Source organism: Corvus hawaiiensis, chromosome 3 (assembly GCF_020740725.1).
Source record: "Corvus hawaiiensis isolate bCorHaw1 chromosome 3, bCorHaw1.pri.cur, whole genome shotgun sequence".
Taxonomy (NCBI): Eukaryota; Metazoa; Chordata; class Aves; order Passeriformes; family Corvidae; genus Corvus; species Corvus hawaiiensis.
This window is the reverse complement of record NC_063215.1, coordinates 108,472,936-108,489,143: the sequence shown is the minus strand read 5'-3', so window position 1 is coordinate 108,489,143 and position 16,208 is coordinate 108,472,936. Positions and strand designations below refer to the sequence as shown.

The window sequence follows — 16,208 nt, the reverse complement described above, 5'->3', positions numbered from 1 at the left end:
AGAGGGCAAGCAAGTGATCAGAAAGGACCACAGGTGTAGCAACCACTTACTTGCTGCAGCTGCATCCCCGGGGTCAACTGTCTGTGGAGGCAGCTGCAAGGACGTTTCCTTTTCTCTCTCTGTCTTGATCTCTTTCTCCAAAAGCTCCATTGGCTTCCGCTCTAAGTTCCTTTGAGCCAACTTGCCCAGTGCAGCACGGACCTACATGCAATGGGAATGCATCACAGACTGTAAGCAGAGACACACAAACCAGACACAACATCTCATCAGGAGCACAGAGTCCATAGAGTTCCACAGTCCTTGATGCAGCTCCATGTACATTCCAATGGTTTCTGAAGAATGCCTCCCGTCCTCACCTTGGCAATTACACACAGTGAGGTGGAACACTTTATTGCCATAACTTCCCACTGCTCCAAGGTACTGTTTCTCAGCCTATGTCAAGAGGCCCTGCTTGAAGCAAGAAAATCACAGGAGTGCTCCAAGACACATGAAGAGCCCACGTGACCAGTGAGCAGGCAGTTCCCTTCCTACAGGCCATGGCAGGAGAATAAAAACCATGTGCAATACGCAGCAAGGAGGGGTAAGTAGCTGTTGCTTAACACTCATGGCCAGGAATTGCAGCTGTTTCTCACTTCTGGCTTCTGAAGGACTCAGCTGCTCTCGGAGACCGTGAGGCCAAAAAGAGGAGTCACGTGAAAACAAGTTGCAGAAACATTGATGTTAATGCGTGGAAAAATTGAGAATGAGAGGGCTGTGAGATACAGCAAGAAAAGTAACCAGGAAAAATCAAACTCTCCCATTTTATTTTGCAGCCTTGCTTACACTCAGCATTAGAATCCTTGCTTCTGTGCTTCCCAGGATGCACTTTGCCCACATTCACTGATGTGTAGCTTGCTCTGCCATTCAGAACTTCTCTCCAAGGGCCTTTGTACATGGCATGACCTTAGCACCATCTCCAAACCAGTGACCTTGCCACCACTGGAAATAGCCAAGCAGTTGCTCTGTAGCTGTCAAATATATTCCCAAGAGAATCCCCATCCCCCAAGAGTGGAAGATTATGATTTTCAGGGACATTTTGGGCCTAGCACTAAACAGTCACTGGAAAGGAAGTCTGCTCATCCCTGTCCTTATCCCTCACCTTTCCAAAGCCATCCTTCAGGGCTTCGGCACTCGTAAGGCCAGCACTGGTGGGGTGATCCGTCTCCTTGGCCTGGCTCACTGGGAGGCCTGTTAATGGAAGCAAAGGTTCCTGTAAATCTCTGGCATACTTCAAGCCCCCAACAGCGCCATGCTGGGCAACAGGCAAGACAGCTTCCAGATTGCAGAGCTCTGATAAGACCCAGAGATTGTGTCTGAGAGCAGCAAGCTACATATGCCTAGAACCTCTCCCAATGGATGGGCTACTGCCACAGTGCACTGGCAGCAGACATGGCATTGCTCTGTTGGCCAGCAGAATGAAACCTCCTGCATGATGGAGGCCTCAGCCCTGGATGCTGGAGAGCCGCTGTGTTTGATAGAGAAGGGCAGAGACGGAGCTTGCTCTTGACAGAGATTCTTATCTGCCCTAATTCGTGCTGATTTTAGTAAACATCTTCTTCCCGGTTCCTAAAAGAACTCCCGGGTTCTAACACCCGTAAGCATTTAGATCAATATTTTCTTCTCTTTGTGGCAATATTTTAGAGGACATGAAAAGAAAAGCTTAGGATTGCAGGAGTGTTAGCCAAACGTGAATTGTGTTCTTGAAACTGGATAATTTGCTTTCCCCAAGGATTTTCATTCTAAACTGTGTGAGATTGGGCCACTTTCAGGCCAGTCTGACTAAAGGCTGAATTTTCTAATGGAAGTGGAACAATGTAGGTCATTCTGAAACACTCTCCAACAGAGCCGTTAAAACTCAGAGGATGAATCACTCTTTACATGGCTTCACAGAGGATAAAAACACGCAGCAGCAAAGTAGCAAAAAACCAATGTCTTAAATCAGGATTTTTTGCCCAGCAAAATGGTCAGCTTAATAATAAAAAAGAGTTAGATGTGGGCTTTGAGGAAGGAGGGCTATTCTGGATTGGAAGGCAAGGCCTTGGAAGGTAAGAGCATCTGAGAAGTTGACAGGGAAACCTCTGACTCCAGGGTAACCTCCTTGGGACCAGTGCAGTCAGTCCCAAGTGCAAAGTGGAGACACAAAATATAACAGAGGCCGCAATGCAAACCTAAAGCATCTGAAGCTACGTATTTAATGGGACAGACCACCTGGAAACTTCTAAAGAGCTGCACAGGGAAACATGCTCCTGCCAGCAGCCACTTGAGGCAGACCAGGGAGACACCCTGACCCACTTGCACAGAGCCAGCACAGGAACAGCCTGGCCTCTGGGCTGCCCTGGGACAGCAGGGAGCCCAGAGGCCTGTGCTTTCCAGGAATGGCTCAGCTGCACACGCACCCTCCTGCTCCTCTCCCGGCCCCACAGCTGAGCAGCCCTACAGCTCCACGGGGCACTGGGAGCAGCATAGCTCAGTGCAGGGGGCACATGCAGGGCAGAACTGTTCCCTGGCAATGTGCCCAGGCTCTCTAGGCTGGCACAAGAGCCTTCCTCCCGCCAGAGAGCGGCCCAGCTCCCGCCTTACCTCTTTGTGAGGCTGAGCCATGCTCAGCCTTCACCTTGTGCTCCCTGGCAGTGACCCCGGGGGCAGCGCTGCTCAGCTGCCCCTGCCGGGGCTCCTGGGCCAAGGCCCCCTGAGCAGGCTGCGAGCGGAGACCTGCACTGCCAAGGCCGGGCTTCCGCGCATCCGTCTTCAAGCCAAAAAGTTCAGCCAGTTCCCTTGGGAACAGAGGCATCCCAGGTCCTATCACACACCATGAATTTTTTCCCTTCTTCCTCTGGGTGTTTGTTGTAGACTCAGAAGAAGCTGTAGATCAGGTACAAGGGAAGAAGTGAGTTAGTTGAACTCCCACCTTTACAATCACCACAACTAATGGGTGAGGCACTCGAGGGGTTATTTAAATATTGAGAAGATCACTTTGTTTTTATTTTTCATGAAACTAGCATCACTATAATTGCTCTGAACTGTATGGAGCTGGCAGGACAGGAGAGAGAGGTTCCACTACTTTACTTCTGTGCTGCTCATGGCTCATCCACTACTTGGGGATCCCTTTCCTTCCAAACAGTTGGCAACCCACAGGGGTCTCTAGAATTTGACAATTCCACCTAGGAAGTAATTGCTTTCCAAAGCCAGTTTTCAAGGCCTTTGTTTCTGTAACTCCCCCTCAGTTCTCGGTTGGGTTTTGTTGGTGGTTTTTATTTCTCTTTACAACAAAGGCAGTGCTGGGACACAAACAATGGCACCACGTGTTAGAAGCTGCAGAAGATTTGCAATCCCCATGAGATGTCCCCACTATTCAAGCAGCCCATATCTGTAGGGAACACATTGTTCATGCAAACGTCCCAGCTTTCTCTGCTTTGTTGCTCCAGGAGTTTATTCCCTGCTTTCCTTCCTGCAGAGACACCCAAACCCAACATAAACATGACCTGCCTCAAAACATTTCTGATCTTCGCTAATCCTGACAATTCAAAATTTTCTTAATGGAAACAGCATGGTGCAGGTTAATCTGAAATGCTCTCCAACGGAGCTTTTGAAACTCAGAGAACTAATCATTCTGTACAGGCCTCCACCAATGATAAATCGTTTTTCTGCATCAGCAAAATTGTTTCTTCAAATCTCATCTCTCCTATCATTCCATGCCCAGAGATGGCAAAGGAACAACAACTCTGGCATTGAGGCTTTGAACTTGAAAGCAGGGACTGACACACATGCACCAGACACCGCATTTGGTCTGGCACAGCTCTTCTTGTCAGGGATCAGGCAAGGCAGGGAGGGGGGACAAGGCAGAAGGCATCTCCTCCCCCAGCCTCAGCCTGCAATACTGACACAGGCAGAGAGAGTCGGGGAAGAGATTTGCCATCGTGAACCTGCCATAGGTGGCTTTAGGCTTGTGCTGTCAGAGGATGACAAACTCTGATCCTGCATAGGCTGCATCCATTTGGAAGTCTCCTTCCCCTTAACTGGAACATTCACAAGGCCTTTCTGTCTAAGGAGGTTTCCCTATTTCTCCCCGTGCAAAACCAGGCAATGTCCATGAATCTCCTTCAGATCTCAAAGGGTTCAGCACAGAAACTGCCCCAAGGGAAGGTGTCCTCCTTCAAAGGCAGGAGGAAGGAGTTGGAACATTTCTCCTTTCATGCTAAATGTCTTTTTTTCTCTACTAATTATGACCTTAGAAAGGGTGCAGGGAGATGAAAGGCATGTGCAGGATGGAGAGGAATGTTTTCTTTTCCTGTGGCGCATTTCCCGAGCCCCAAGGTACCAGTGCAGCTCCTGGAGTAATTTTCACTGCACCACCGGAGCACACTCCCAGTGACCAGGCTCTGGGAGAGCCCATCAAGGAATTGAAAGGAATTTGAAGACATTTAAACCAGGATGGTTTTCAACCAAACTGTCACAATGCCACCCCTGGGTCAGCATTCCAATGGTCAGTTTAGGACAGACATGCCCTGTACCTACTTGCATGTTCAGAGTTCTTCTCTTTGCTTCTGCTGCTGGATCTTGGCCTTGAGAAAAGGGAGGACAAAAGAATATATGAGCGTGTAGAAAGAGAAGGGCATGGAATGTGTGTAGCATCAAAGGAGACAAACCTTCTTAGCATGGTCCCCCTGATGAAGGAGGAAATGCAACACATAAACCCAACACGATGCAAAGCTGAGGAATTGTCCTTAAGCTTTCAGGTGCTGGAGTCCCACAGAGCTTGCCAAGCTCCAGCTGAAACACAGCAGTCATTCTTCAGCTTGCATCAGACCTGCCCAGTTCTCTCCTTTTGGAGCCAAGTGGCTCCTACAGCCTCTGTGAAGCAGCAAGAGCTGCTGAGCTGAGACACAAGTCTGTATGGAGGGCAGCTACTTTTGTTCTCCGGCCCAAGCTTGACTTTGCCTGCTCATGCCTTACACTGGTGACAGTCTCGGGCTACATGGGGTCATAGCACTGCTCTCTCCTGAGAATGACAGTACACCTCCTTGCTCTTTCAAGGACAAAAAGGCCTTTTCCAACTCAGCTGCTAGGTAAGGATATTCTGATTGCACTTTAAAAGCCCTACGGGCGCTTTTCAATTGGAATGATACTTCTGTGACTCCTGCTTTATCCTTGTCACTAGGATAAGCTTGACAGCTACATTTTCTCACACATATATCCAAGCCAATATCTTTGCATCAGGTACAGTCCTATAACTCTTCTCTAGCACCTTGCCCTCTTTGATCTTAAGCCCAGATCGAAATACTAAACATGGATCAGATGATACATCTGTACCCCAAGTTTTATCTGGGCTCTGGTTTCACGGTGGAGGCCCAGGCACAGAGAAGTCACGCCTGACATTTACAGGAGCAGCACCTGAATTTGCAGACACCTCCTCAGTAGCCAATATTTGCCCTGACATATCCTCATGGCTGCAGAAGTTGACAGTCAAGGATCACAGTATTCAAAGGTCTGCAGTATCCAGATCCATGCAATACAGTTCCCAAATGACAGCACAAACACCACAGAGGGAATCAGTAGCCAAGTCCAGCAGAGGACCTGTTCTGAGGTGCTCTTAAGCCCTGCCTCCTAATCCCCACAACCACCTCTGCTCTTAGGGCATATGGTGTTGGCTTTGCCATTGTGCTGGATCACCACAGATGGGCAAAATGGGGAATACACTGAGGTTTGCCTAAATACAAGGGAGAGATGACTGTGGAAAATAACCTCACGAGACGGGAAGCGCGAGGGGAACAGCACACTGGAGCAGCAGACACCTTGGCTTACCTCATCTCCTGGGACTCCTGGAAATCCAGCTGCGGAGAGCTTGGGACAGACGCTGCCGCACTGCTCACAGGGGGACTCACTGCCTTGCGTATTGGGGGGATCAAAGGTGGTCCCAATGACCCCTTCTTCATATCCCCACCTCTGGAATGCACAGGCATCAAGGAAGCCTGGAAAGAGCAGAAGACTCAGATCAAGCAACCAGCCTTGCCCCCATTCATGCCTGAAGACATTTAGCCATGCTCTTAGCTGGGACCTGGCAGAGACGTCAAACTGATGGAGCAGCTTGGTCTAGGACAGGGAATGGAAAGGGAAGTGGTGAGGGAGAGACCATGTCCCACATTTGCCACCGCTATCCCTGTGCTCACTTCTCGGGAAATGTGGCTACATTCCCAGATGGCATCCACATGTTTGGCACCAAGATGTTCTGCGGTGCCACTGCCTCCACTGGCCTTTTGGATCGTATGGGAATGGCCTTGGATCCCTATTCTCTCCCTGTCCCTAAAGCACCTAACAGCCAGTGCTGATCTCCAGCCAAGTCCCCACAAAGCCATTCTGCAGGATGTCCAAACCTGCTTTTCTCAAGCCCCTCATTTCTGCTGCTGCTTCCCTTCCCTCGTACAGTTCCCCAGCAGCCTTTGAGCCCCGATGCTGCTGAGCTCTGGGCATGCTCGGTGCTCTCCAGCTCCCACACATCCATCATCTCAGGCTCACTGGCATTTAGGAAGTTCTGCTGAGCTCCCTGCCCTGCTGCTCTCTGGAAGGCCTCTGCCTGCCCAAGTTGCTCCAGGGCCCCCATGCCATGTCCAGCAAGCGGGGTGGAGGCAGCGGGGGCAGATGCACACCCTTCCTTAGGATCCCATTGTCCCTGGCACAGCTAAAGAGCCAAATCAGGCCCTGTTCAAACTTCAGTGGAAGGATCAGTTCCTCTCAGGGATACGCTGGGCCCTTTCTCAGCAAGGCTTGAATCAAGTACACAAGCCTTGGGTTGGACATTCTGTTTACCAAAGCTGTTGTTCATCTGCCTCCTCCTGCACCCCACGGCAAACCCAAAACAACTGCAGGTCCTGGCCCTGCTGCAAAGGCAATCGTGGGGGTGGGCTCTGGGCTGCTCTCCCCATGGCCACCTGCCATCCCTGCCCTCTGGACAAAGCCATGCCAGAATGCACAAAGCTGCCCAGAAGCTGATGAAGTCTAGAAATAGCATCAGAGACAACTGGGCACAAGGGCATGGCTGTACAACTCAAAAGCTGACACAACCCGGAACTGACTTTGCAGGACTGCCGGTTCCAGCAAACACCTTTCTCCGTCCAAACCGGACACAGCTGACAGAGAACAGCACCAAGACACAGAGATGGTTCACACATACCCGTAGTTTACTAAATGTAGAAGGATTGGTTCACAAGATTGGCCAACTTCAGCTGCTCTGACTGCCTGTTGGTGTTTTCTCAGCCATAAGACAGAGCAGGAGCCACAAGAGAGCCAGAAACCATTCAAAGACCTCCCCTGCTATTGATACCCGCTGAGGACATGAAGCCTGCACTACACACCCACTGCAAAGACAGCCTGAAGTGCAGTGTCCTGCTGAGCTCTCCCTTTGCTCAGCTGCTTCCCTGGCCTCACACCACAGCAAAAGGTCTCCGAGCTCTGCCTACAGCACATAAACTGAAAACCTTCCACATAGGACTCTAGCTTCATTTCCTTACCTTCCATCCTTTTCCCTCTGTACTCAACTCCTGGTTTGCTCTACTGTCTTCGTCGTAGCTAGTGCCATTTTTCCCATTCTCCTGCTCTCCGCTACATATTTTCTTTGCATTTGAAGAAGGAGAGCTCTTCTGGATGGGAGGCAATTGCTTGGAGGGAAGGAGCATAGAGGGAGATTGCACGGTAAATTTCTTGGCAAGAGTAGCCAAGTCAGTCAGTCCTGTAAAATGGAAACACAAAATAAAACAGAGGCCACAATGACAACATAAAGCCCCTGAAGCTACAATATTTCATGCGAGAGATTCCCTGGAAACTTCTAAAGAGCTGCACAGGGAAACATGCTCCCGCCAGCAGCCACTTGAGGCAGGCCAGGGAGACACCCTGACCCACTTGCACAGAGCCAGCACAGGAACAGCCTGGCCTCTGGGCTGCCCTGGGACAGCAGGGAGCCCAGAGGCCTGTGCTTTCCAGGAATGGCTCAGCTGCACACGCACCCTCCTGCTCCTCTCCCGGCCCCACAGCTGAGCAGCCCTACAGCTCCACGGGGCACTGGGAGCAGCACAGCTCAGTGCAGGGGGCACATGCAGGGCAGAACTGTTCCCTGGCAATGTGCCCAGGCTCTCTAGGCTGGCACAAGAGCCTTCCTCCCGCCAGAGAGCGGCCCAGCTCCCGCCTTACCTCTTTGTGAGGCTGAGCCATGCTCAGCCTTCACCTTGTCCTCCCTGGCAGTGACCCCGGGGGCAGCGCTGCTCAGCTGCCCCTGCCGGGGCTCCTGGGCCAAGGCCCCCTGAGCAGGCTGCGAGCGGAGACCTGCACTGCCAAGCCTGGGGGTCTGCACAGCATCCTTGCAGCCAGCCAGGGGTGGGAGGGCACCAGGGTGGGGAGGCCGCACAGGGCCCTCCTTAGGCATGGTCTCCATCCACTTCTTCCTTGAGGTTTTGTCTACTGAAGAAGCTGTAGATCAGGTACAAGGGAAGAAGTGAGTTAGTTGAACTCCCACCTTTACAATCACCACAACTAATGGGTGAGGCACTCGAGGGGTTATTTAAATATTGAGAAGATCGCTTTGTTTTTATTTTTCATGAAACTAGCAGCACTATAATTGCTCTGAACTGTATGGAGCTGGCAGGACAGGAGAGAGAGATTCCACTACTATGCTTCTGTGCTGCTCATGGCTCATCCACTACTTGGGGATCCCTTTCCTTCCAAACAGTTGGCAACCCATAGGGTTCTCTAGAATTTGACAATTCCACCTAGGAAGTAATTGCTTTCCAAAGCCAGTTTTCAAGGCCTTTGTATCTGTAACTCCCCCTCAGTTCTCGGCTGGGTTTTGTTGGTGGTTTTATTTCTCTTTACAACAAAGGCAGTGCTGGGACACAAACAATGGCACCCCATGTTAGAAGCTGCAGAAGCTTTGCACTCCCCATGAGATGTCCCCAATACTCAAGTAGCCTGTATCTGTAGGGAACAAATGGGTCATCCAAATATCCCACTTTTGCTCTAATTCATGGTTCCAGGGATTTATTGCCTGCTTTCTTCTCTGCAAAGAAACTGAAACCCAACACAAACATGACCTGCCTCAAAACATTTCTGATCTTCACTAATCCTGACAATTCAAAATTTTCCCAATGGAAGTGGCATAGGGCAGATCATAAAACGAAGACCTGTCTTAAATCTGGAATTTTTTCCCCCTGTAGAAAGGTCAGGTCAATATTAAAAGAGATAGCTCATTTCTACTCCAAAATTAATCCAGAAATGCCACCTTACTTAGCCAGCAATACTTCTCCCCAGATGCATTCAGCATTCCAGCTGCATATCAGCAATTAAGGAGTCATTCCAAAAGGGCCGTGCCCAGGATTTGGCAGAACAAACTCTGAGGCAAGGGACCAGTGGATCTGATCCCTTTTTCTGCATCAGCAAAATTATTTCTTCAAATCTCATCTCTCCTATCATTCCATGCCCAGAGATGGCAAAGGAACAACAACACTGGCATTGAGGCTTTGAACTTGAAAGCAGGGACTGACACACATGCACCAGACACCGCATTTGGTCTGGCACAACTCTTCTTGTCAGGGATCAGGCAAGGCAGGGAGGGGGGACAAGGCAGAAGGCATCTCCTCCCCCAGCCTCAGCCTGCAATACTGACACAGGCAGAGAGAGTCGGGGAAGAGATTTGCCATCGTGAACCTGCCATAGGTGGCTTTAGGCTTGTGCTGTCAGAGGATGACAAACTCTGATCCTGCATAGGCTGCATCCATTTGGAAGTCTCCTTCCCCTTAACTGGAACATTCACAAGGCCTTTCTGTCTAAGGAGGTTTCCCTATTTCTCCCCGTGCAAAACCAGGCAATGTCCATGAATCTCCTTCAGATCTCAAAGGGCTCAGCACAGAAACTGCCCCAAGGGAAGGTGTCCTGCTTCAAAGGCAGGAGGAAGGAGTTGGAACATTTCTCCTTTCATGCTAAATGTCCTTTTTTCTCTACTAATTATGACCTTAGAAAAGGTGCAGGGAGATGAAAGGCATGTGCAGGATGGAGAGGAATGTTTTCTTTTCCTGTGGCGCATTTCCCGAGCCCCAAGGTACCAGTGCAGCTCCTGGAGTAATTTTCACTGCATCACCGGAGCACACTCCCAGTGACCAGGCTCTGGGAGAGTGCACTGAGCCCATCAAGGAATTGAAAGGAATTTGAAGACATTTAAACCAGGATGGTTTTCAACCAAACTGTCACAATGCCACCCCTGGGTCAGCATTCCAATGGTCAGTTTAGGACAGACATGCCCTGTACCTACCTGCATGTTCAGAGTTCTTCTCTTTGCTTCTGCTGCTGGATCTTGGCCTTGAGAAAAGGGAGGACAAAAGAACATATGAGCACGTAGAAAGAGAAGGGCATGGAATGTGTGTAGCATCAAAGGAGGCAAACCTTCTTAGCATGGTCCCCCTGATGAAGGAGGAAATGCAACACATAAACCCAACACGATGCAAAGCTGAGGAATTGTCCTTAAGCTTTCAGGTGCTGGAGTCCCACAGAGCTTGCCAAGCTCCGGCTGAAACACAGCAGTCATTCTTCAACTTGCATCAGACCTGCCCAGTTCTCTCCTTTTGGAGCCAAGTGGCTCCTACAGCCTCTGTGAAGCAGCAAGAGCTGCTGAGCTGAGACACAAGTCTGTATGGAGGGCAGCTACTTTTGTTCTCCGGCCCAAGCTTGACTTTGCCTGCTCATGCCTTACACTGGTGACAGTCTCGGGCTACATGGGGTCATAGCACTGCTCTCTCCTGAGAATGACAGTACACCTCCTTGCTCTTTCAAGGACAAAAAGGCCTTTTTCAACTCAGCTGCCAGGTAAGGATATTCCGATTGCACTTTAAAAGCCCTACGGACGCTTTTCAATTGGAATGATACTTCTGTGACTCCTGCTTTAACCTTGTCACTAGGATAAGCTTGACAGCTACATTTTCTCACACATATATCCAAGCCAATATCTTTGCATCAGGTACAGTCCTATAACTCTTCTCTAGCACCTTGCCCTCTTTGATCTTAAGCCCAGATCAAAATACTAAACATGGATCAGATGATACATCTGTACCCCAAGTTTTATCTGGGCTCTGGTTTCACGGTGGAGGCCCAGGCACAGAGAAGTCACGCCTGACATTTACAGGAGCAGCACCTGAATTTGCAGACACCTCCTCAGTAGCCAATATTTGCCCTGACATATCCTCATGGCTGCAGAAGTTGACAGTCAAGGATCACAGTATTCAAAGGTCTGCAGTATCCAGATCCATGCAATCCAGTTCCCAAATGACAGCACAAACACCACAGAGGGAATCAGTAGCCAAGTCCAGCAGAGGACCTGTTCTGAGGTGCTCTTAAGCCCTGCCTCCTCTTCCCCACAACCACCTCTGCTCTTAGGGCATATGGTGTTGGCTTTGCCATTGTGCTGGATCACCACAGATGGGCAAAATGGGGAATACACTGAGGTTTGCCTAAATACATGGGAGAGATGACTGTGGAAAATAACCTCACGAGACGGGAAGAGCGAGGGGAACAGCACACTGGAGCAGCAGACACCTTGGCTTACCTCATCTCCTGGGACTCCTGGAAATCCAGCTGCGGAGAGCTTGGGACAGACACTGCCGCACTGCTCACAGGGGGACTCACTGCCTTGCGTATTGGGGGGATCAAAGGTGGTCCCAATGACCCCTTCTTCATATCCCCACCTCTGGAATGCACAGGCATCAAGGAAGCCTGGAAAGAGCAGAAGACTCAGATCAAGCAACCAGCCTTGCCCCCATTCATGCCTGAAGACATTTAGCCATGCTCTTAGCTGGGACTTGGCAGAGATGTCAAACTGATGGAGCAGCTTGGTCTAGGAAAGGGAATGGAAAGGGAAGTGGTGAGGGAGAGGCCATGTCCCACATTTGCCACCGCTATCCCTGTGCTCACTTCTCGGGAAATGTGGCTACATTCCCAGATGGCATCCACATGTTTGGCACCAAGATGTTCTGCGGTGCCACTGCCTCCACTGGCCTTTTGGATCGTATGGGAATGGCCTTGGATCCCTATTCTCTCCCTGTCCCTAAAGCACCTAACAGCCAGTGCTGATCTCCAGCCAAGTCCCCACAAAGCCATTCTGCAGGATGTCCAAACCTGCTTTTCTCAAGCCCCTCATTTCTGCTGCTGCTTCCCTTCCCTCGTACAGTTCCCCAGCAGCCTTTGAGCCCCGATGCTGCTGAGCTCTGGGCATGCTCGGTGCTCTCCAGATCCCACACATCCATCATCTCAGGCTCACTGGCATTTAGGAAGTTCTGCTGAGCTCCCTGCCCTGCTGCTCTCTGGGAGGCCTCTGCCTGCCCAAGTTGCTCCAGGGCCCCCATGCCATGTCCAGCAAGCGGGGTGGAGGCAGCGGGGGCAGATGCACACCCTTCCTTAGGATCCCATTGTTCCTGGCACAGCTAAAGAGCCAAATCAGGCCCTGTTCAAACTTCAGTGGAAGGATCAGTTCCTCTCAGGGATACGCTGGGCCCTTTCTCAGCAAGGCTGGAATCAAGTACACAAGCCTTGGGTTGGACATTCTGTTTACCAAAGCTGTTGTTCATCTGCCTCCTCCTGCACCCCATAGCAAACCCAAAACAACTGCAGGTCCTGGCCCTGCTGCAAAGGCAATCGTGGGGGTGGGCTCTGGGCTGCTCTCCCCATGGCCACCTGCCATCCCTGCCCTCTGGACAAAGCCATGCCAGAATGCACAAAGCTGCCCAGAAGCTGATGAAGTCTAGAAATAGCATCAGAGACAACTGGGCACAAGGGCATGGCTGTACAACTCAAAAGCTGACACAACCTGGAACTGACTTTGCAGGACTGCCGGTTCCAGCAAACACCTTTCTCCGTCCAAACCGGACACAGCTGACAGAGAACAGCACCAAGACACAGAGATGGTTCACACATACCCGTAGTTTACTAAATGTAGAAGGATTGGTTCACAAGATTGGCCAACTTCAGCTGCTCTGACTGCCTGTTGGTGTTTTCTCAGCCATAAGACAGAGCAGGAGCCACAAGAGAGCCAGAAACCATTCAAAGACCTCCCCTGCTATTGATACCCGCTGAGGACATGAAGCCTGCACTACACACCCACTGCAAAGACAGCCTGAAGTGCAGTGTCCTGCTGAGCTCTCCCTTTGCTCAGCTGCTTCCCTGGCCTCACACCACAGCAAAAGGTCTCCGAGCTCTGCCTACAGCACATAAACTGAAAACCTTCCACATAGGACTCTAGCTTCATTTCCTTACCTTCCATCCTTTTCCCTCTGTGCTCAACTCCTGGTTTGCTCTACTGTCTTCGTCGTAGCTAGTGCCATTTTTCCCATTCTCCTGCTCTCCACTACATATTTTCTTTGCATTTGAAGAAGGAGAGCTCTTCTGGATGGGAGGCAATGGCTTGGAGGGAAGCGGCATAAAGGGAGATGGCCGGAAAGACTTAGCAAAAATGAACCTAGTCACGCCTGCAAAGTGGAGACACAAAATATAACAGAGGCCGCAATGCAAACCTAAAGCATCTGAAGCTACGTATTTAATGGGACAGACCACCTGGAAACTTCTAAAGAGCTGCACAGGGAAACATGCTCCCGCCAGCAGCCACTTGAGGCAGACCAGGGAGACACCCTGACCCACTTGCACAGAGCCAGCACAGGAACAGCCTGGCCTCTGGGCTGCCCTGGGACAGCAGGGAGCCCAGAGGCCTGTGCTTTCCAGGAATGGCTCAGCTGCACACGCACCCTCCTGCTCCTCTCCCGGCCCCACAGCTGAGCAGCCCTACAGCTCCACGGGGCACTGGGAGCAGCACAGCTCAGTGCAGGGGGCACATGCAGGGCAGAACTGTTCCCTGGCAATGTGCCCAGGCTCTCTAGGCTGGCACAAGAGCCTTCCTCCCGCCAGAGAGCGGCCCAGCTCCCGCCTTACCTCTTTGTGAGGCTGAGCCATGCTCAGCCTTCACCTTGTGCTCCCTGGCAGTGACCCCGAGGGCAGCGCTGCTCAGCTGCCCCTGCCGGGGCTCCTGGGCCAAGGCCCCCTGAGCAGGCTGCGAGCGGAGACCTGCACTGCCAAGCCTGGGGGTCTGCACAGCATCCTTGCAGCCAGCCAGGGGTGGGAGGGCACCAGGGTGGGGAGGCCGCACAGGGCCCTCCTTAGGCATGGTCTCCATCCACTTCTTCCTTGAGGTTTTGTCTACAGAAGAAGCTGTAGATCAGGTACAAGGGAAGAAGTGAGTTAGTTGAACTCCCACCTTTACAATCACCACAACTAATGGGTGAGGCACTCGAGGGGTTATTTAAATATTGAGAAGATCGCTTTGTTTTTATTTTTCATGAAACTAGCAGCACTATAATTGCTCTGAACTGTATGGAGCTGGCAGGACAGGAGAGAGAGATTCCACTACTTTGCTTCTGTGCTGCTCATGGCTCATCCACTACTTGGGGATCCCTTTCCTTCCAAACAGTTGGCAACCCATAGGGTTCTCTAGAATTTGACAATTCCACCTAGGAAGTAATTGCTTTCCAAAGCCAGTTTTCAAGGCCTTTGTATCTGTAACTCCCCCTCAGTTCTCGGCTGGGTTTTGTTGGTGGTTTTATTTCTCTTTACAACAAAGGCAGTGCTGGGACACAAACAATGGCACCCCATGTTAGAAGCTGCAGAAGCTTTGCACTCCCCATGAGATGTCCCCAATACTCAAGTAGCCTGTATCTGTAGGGAACAAATGGGTCATCCAAATATCCCACTTTTGCTCTAATTCATGGTTCCAGGGATTTATTGCCTGCTTTCTTCTCTGCAAAGAAACTGAAACCCAACACAAACATGACCTGCCTCAAAACATTTCTGATCTTCACTAATCCTGACAATTCAAAATATTCCCAATGGAAGTGGCATAGGGCAGATCATAAAACGAAGACCTGTCTTAAATCTGGAATTTTTTCCCCCTGTAGAAAGGTCAGGTCAATATTAAAAGAGATAGCTCATTTCTACTCCAAAATTAATCCAGAAATGCCACCTTACTTAGCCAGCAATACTTCTCCCCAGATGCATTCAGCATTCCAGCTGCATATCAGCAATTAAGGAGTCATTCCAAAAGGGCCGTGCCCAGGATTTGGCAGAACAAACTCTGAGGCAAGGGACCAGTGGATCTGATCCCTTTTTCTGCATCAGCAAAATTGTTTCTTCAAATCTCATCTCTCCTATCATTCCATGCCCAGAGATGGCAAAGGAACAACAACCCTGGCATTGAGGCTTTGAACTTGAAAGCAGGGACTGACACACATGCACCAGACACCTCATTTGGTCTGGCACAACTCTTCTTGTCAGGGATCAGGCAAGGCAGGGAGGGGGGACAAGGCAGAAGGCATCTCCTCCCCCAGCCTCAGCCTGCAATACTGACACGGGCAGGGAGAGTCGGGGAAGAGATTTGCCATCGTGAACCTGCCATAGGTGGCTTTAGGCTTGTGCTGTCAGAGGATGACAAACTCTGATCCTGCATAGGCTGCATCCATTTGGAAGTCTCCTTCCCCTTAATTGGAACATTCACAAGGCCTTTCTGTCTAAGGAGGTTTCCCTATTTCTCCCCGTGCAAAACCAGGCAATGTCCATGAATCTCCTTCAGATCTCAAAGGGTTCAGCACAGAAACTGCCCCAAGGGAAGGTGTCCTCCTTCAAAGGCAGGAGGAAGGAGTGGGAACATTTCTCCTTTCATGCTAAATGTCTTTTTTTCTCTACTAATTATGACCTTAGAAAGGGTGCAGGGAGATGAAAGGCATGTGCAGGATGGAGAGGAATGTTTTCTTTTCCTGTGGCGCATTTCCCGAGCCCCAAGGTACCAGTCCAGCTCCTGGAGTAATTTTCACTGCATCACCGGAGCACACTCCCAGTGACCAGGCTCTGGGAGAGTGCACTGAGCCCATCAAGGAATTGAAAGGAATTTGAAGACATTTAAACCAGGATGGTTTTCAACCAAACTGTCACAATGCCACCCCTGGGTCAGCATTCCAATGGTCAGTTTAGGACAGACATGCCCTGTACCTACCTGCATGTTCAGAGTTCTTCTCTTTGCTTCTGATGCTGGATCTTGGCCTTGAGAAAAGGGAGGACAAAAGAATATATGAGGAGGTAGAAAGAGAAGGGCATGGAATGTG

General features: G+C 50.5%; 1 long non-coding RNA gene across 1 annotated transcript; it reads right to left on the bottom strand.

Moving 5' to 3' along the window:
* Positions 1–77: 77 nt before the first annotated feature.
* LOC125322314 lies at positions 78–2,651 on the bottom strand. Its single transcript, XR_007201946.1, has 3 exons — positions 2,620–2,651; positions 1,139–1,227; positions 78–201 (listed from the first exon to the last, which is right to left on the bottom strand). It is a non-coding gene; the product is annotated as an uncharacterized LOC125322314 (long non-coding RNA).
* Between the last annotated feature and the right edge of the window lie 13,557 nt (positions 2,652–16,208).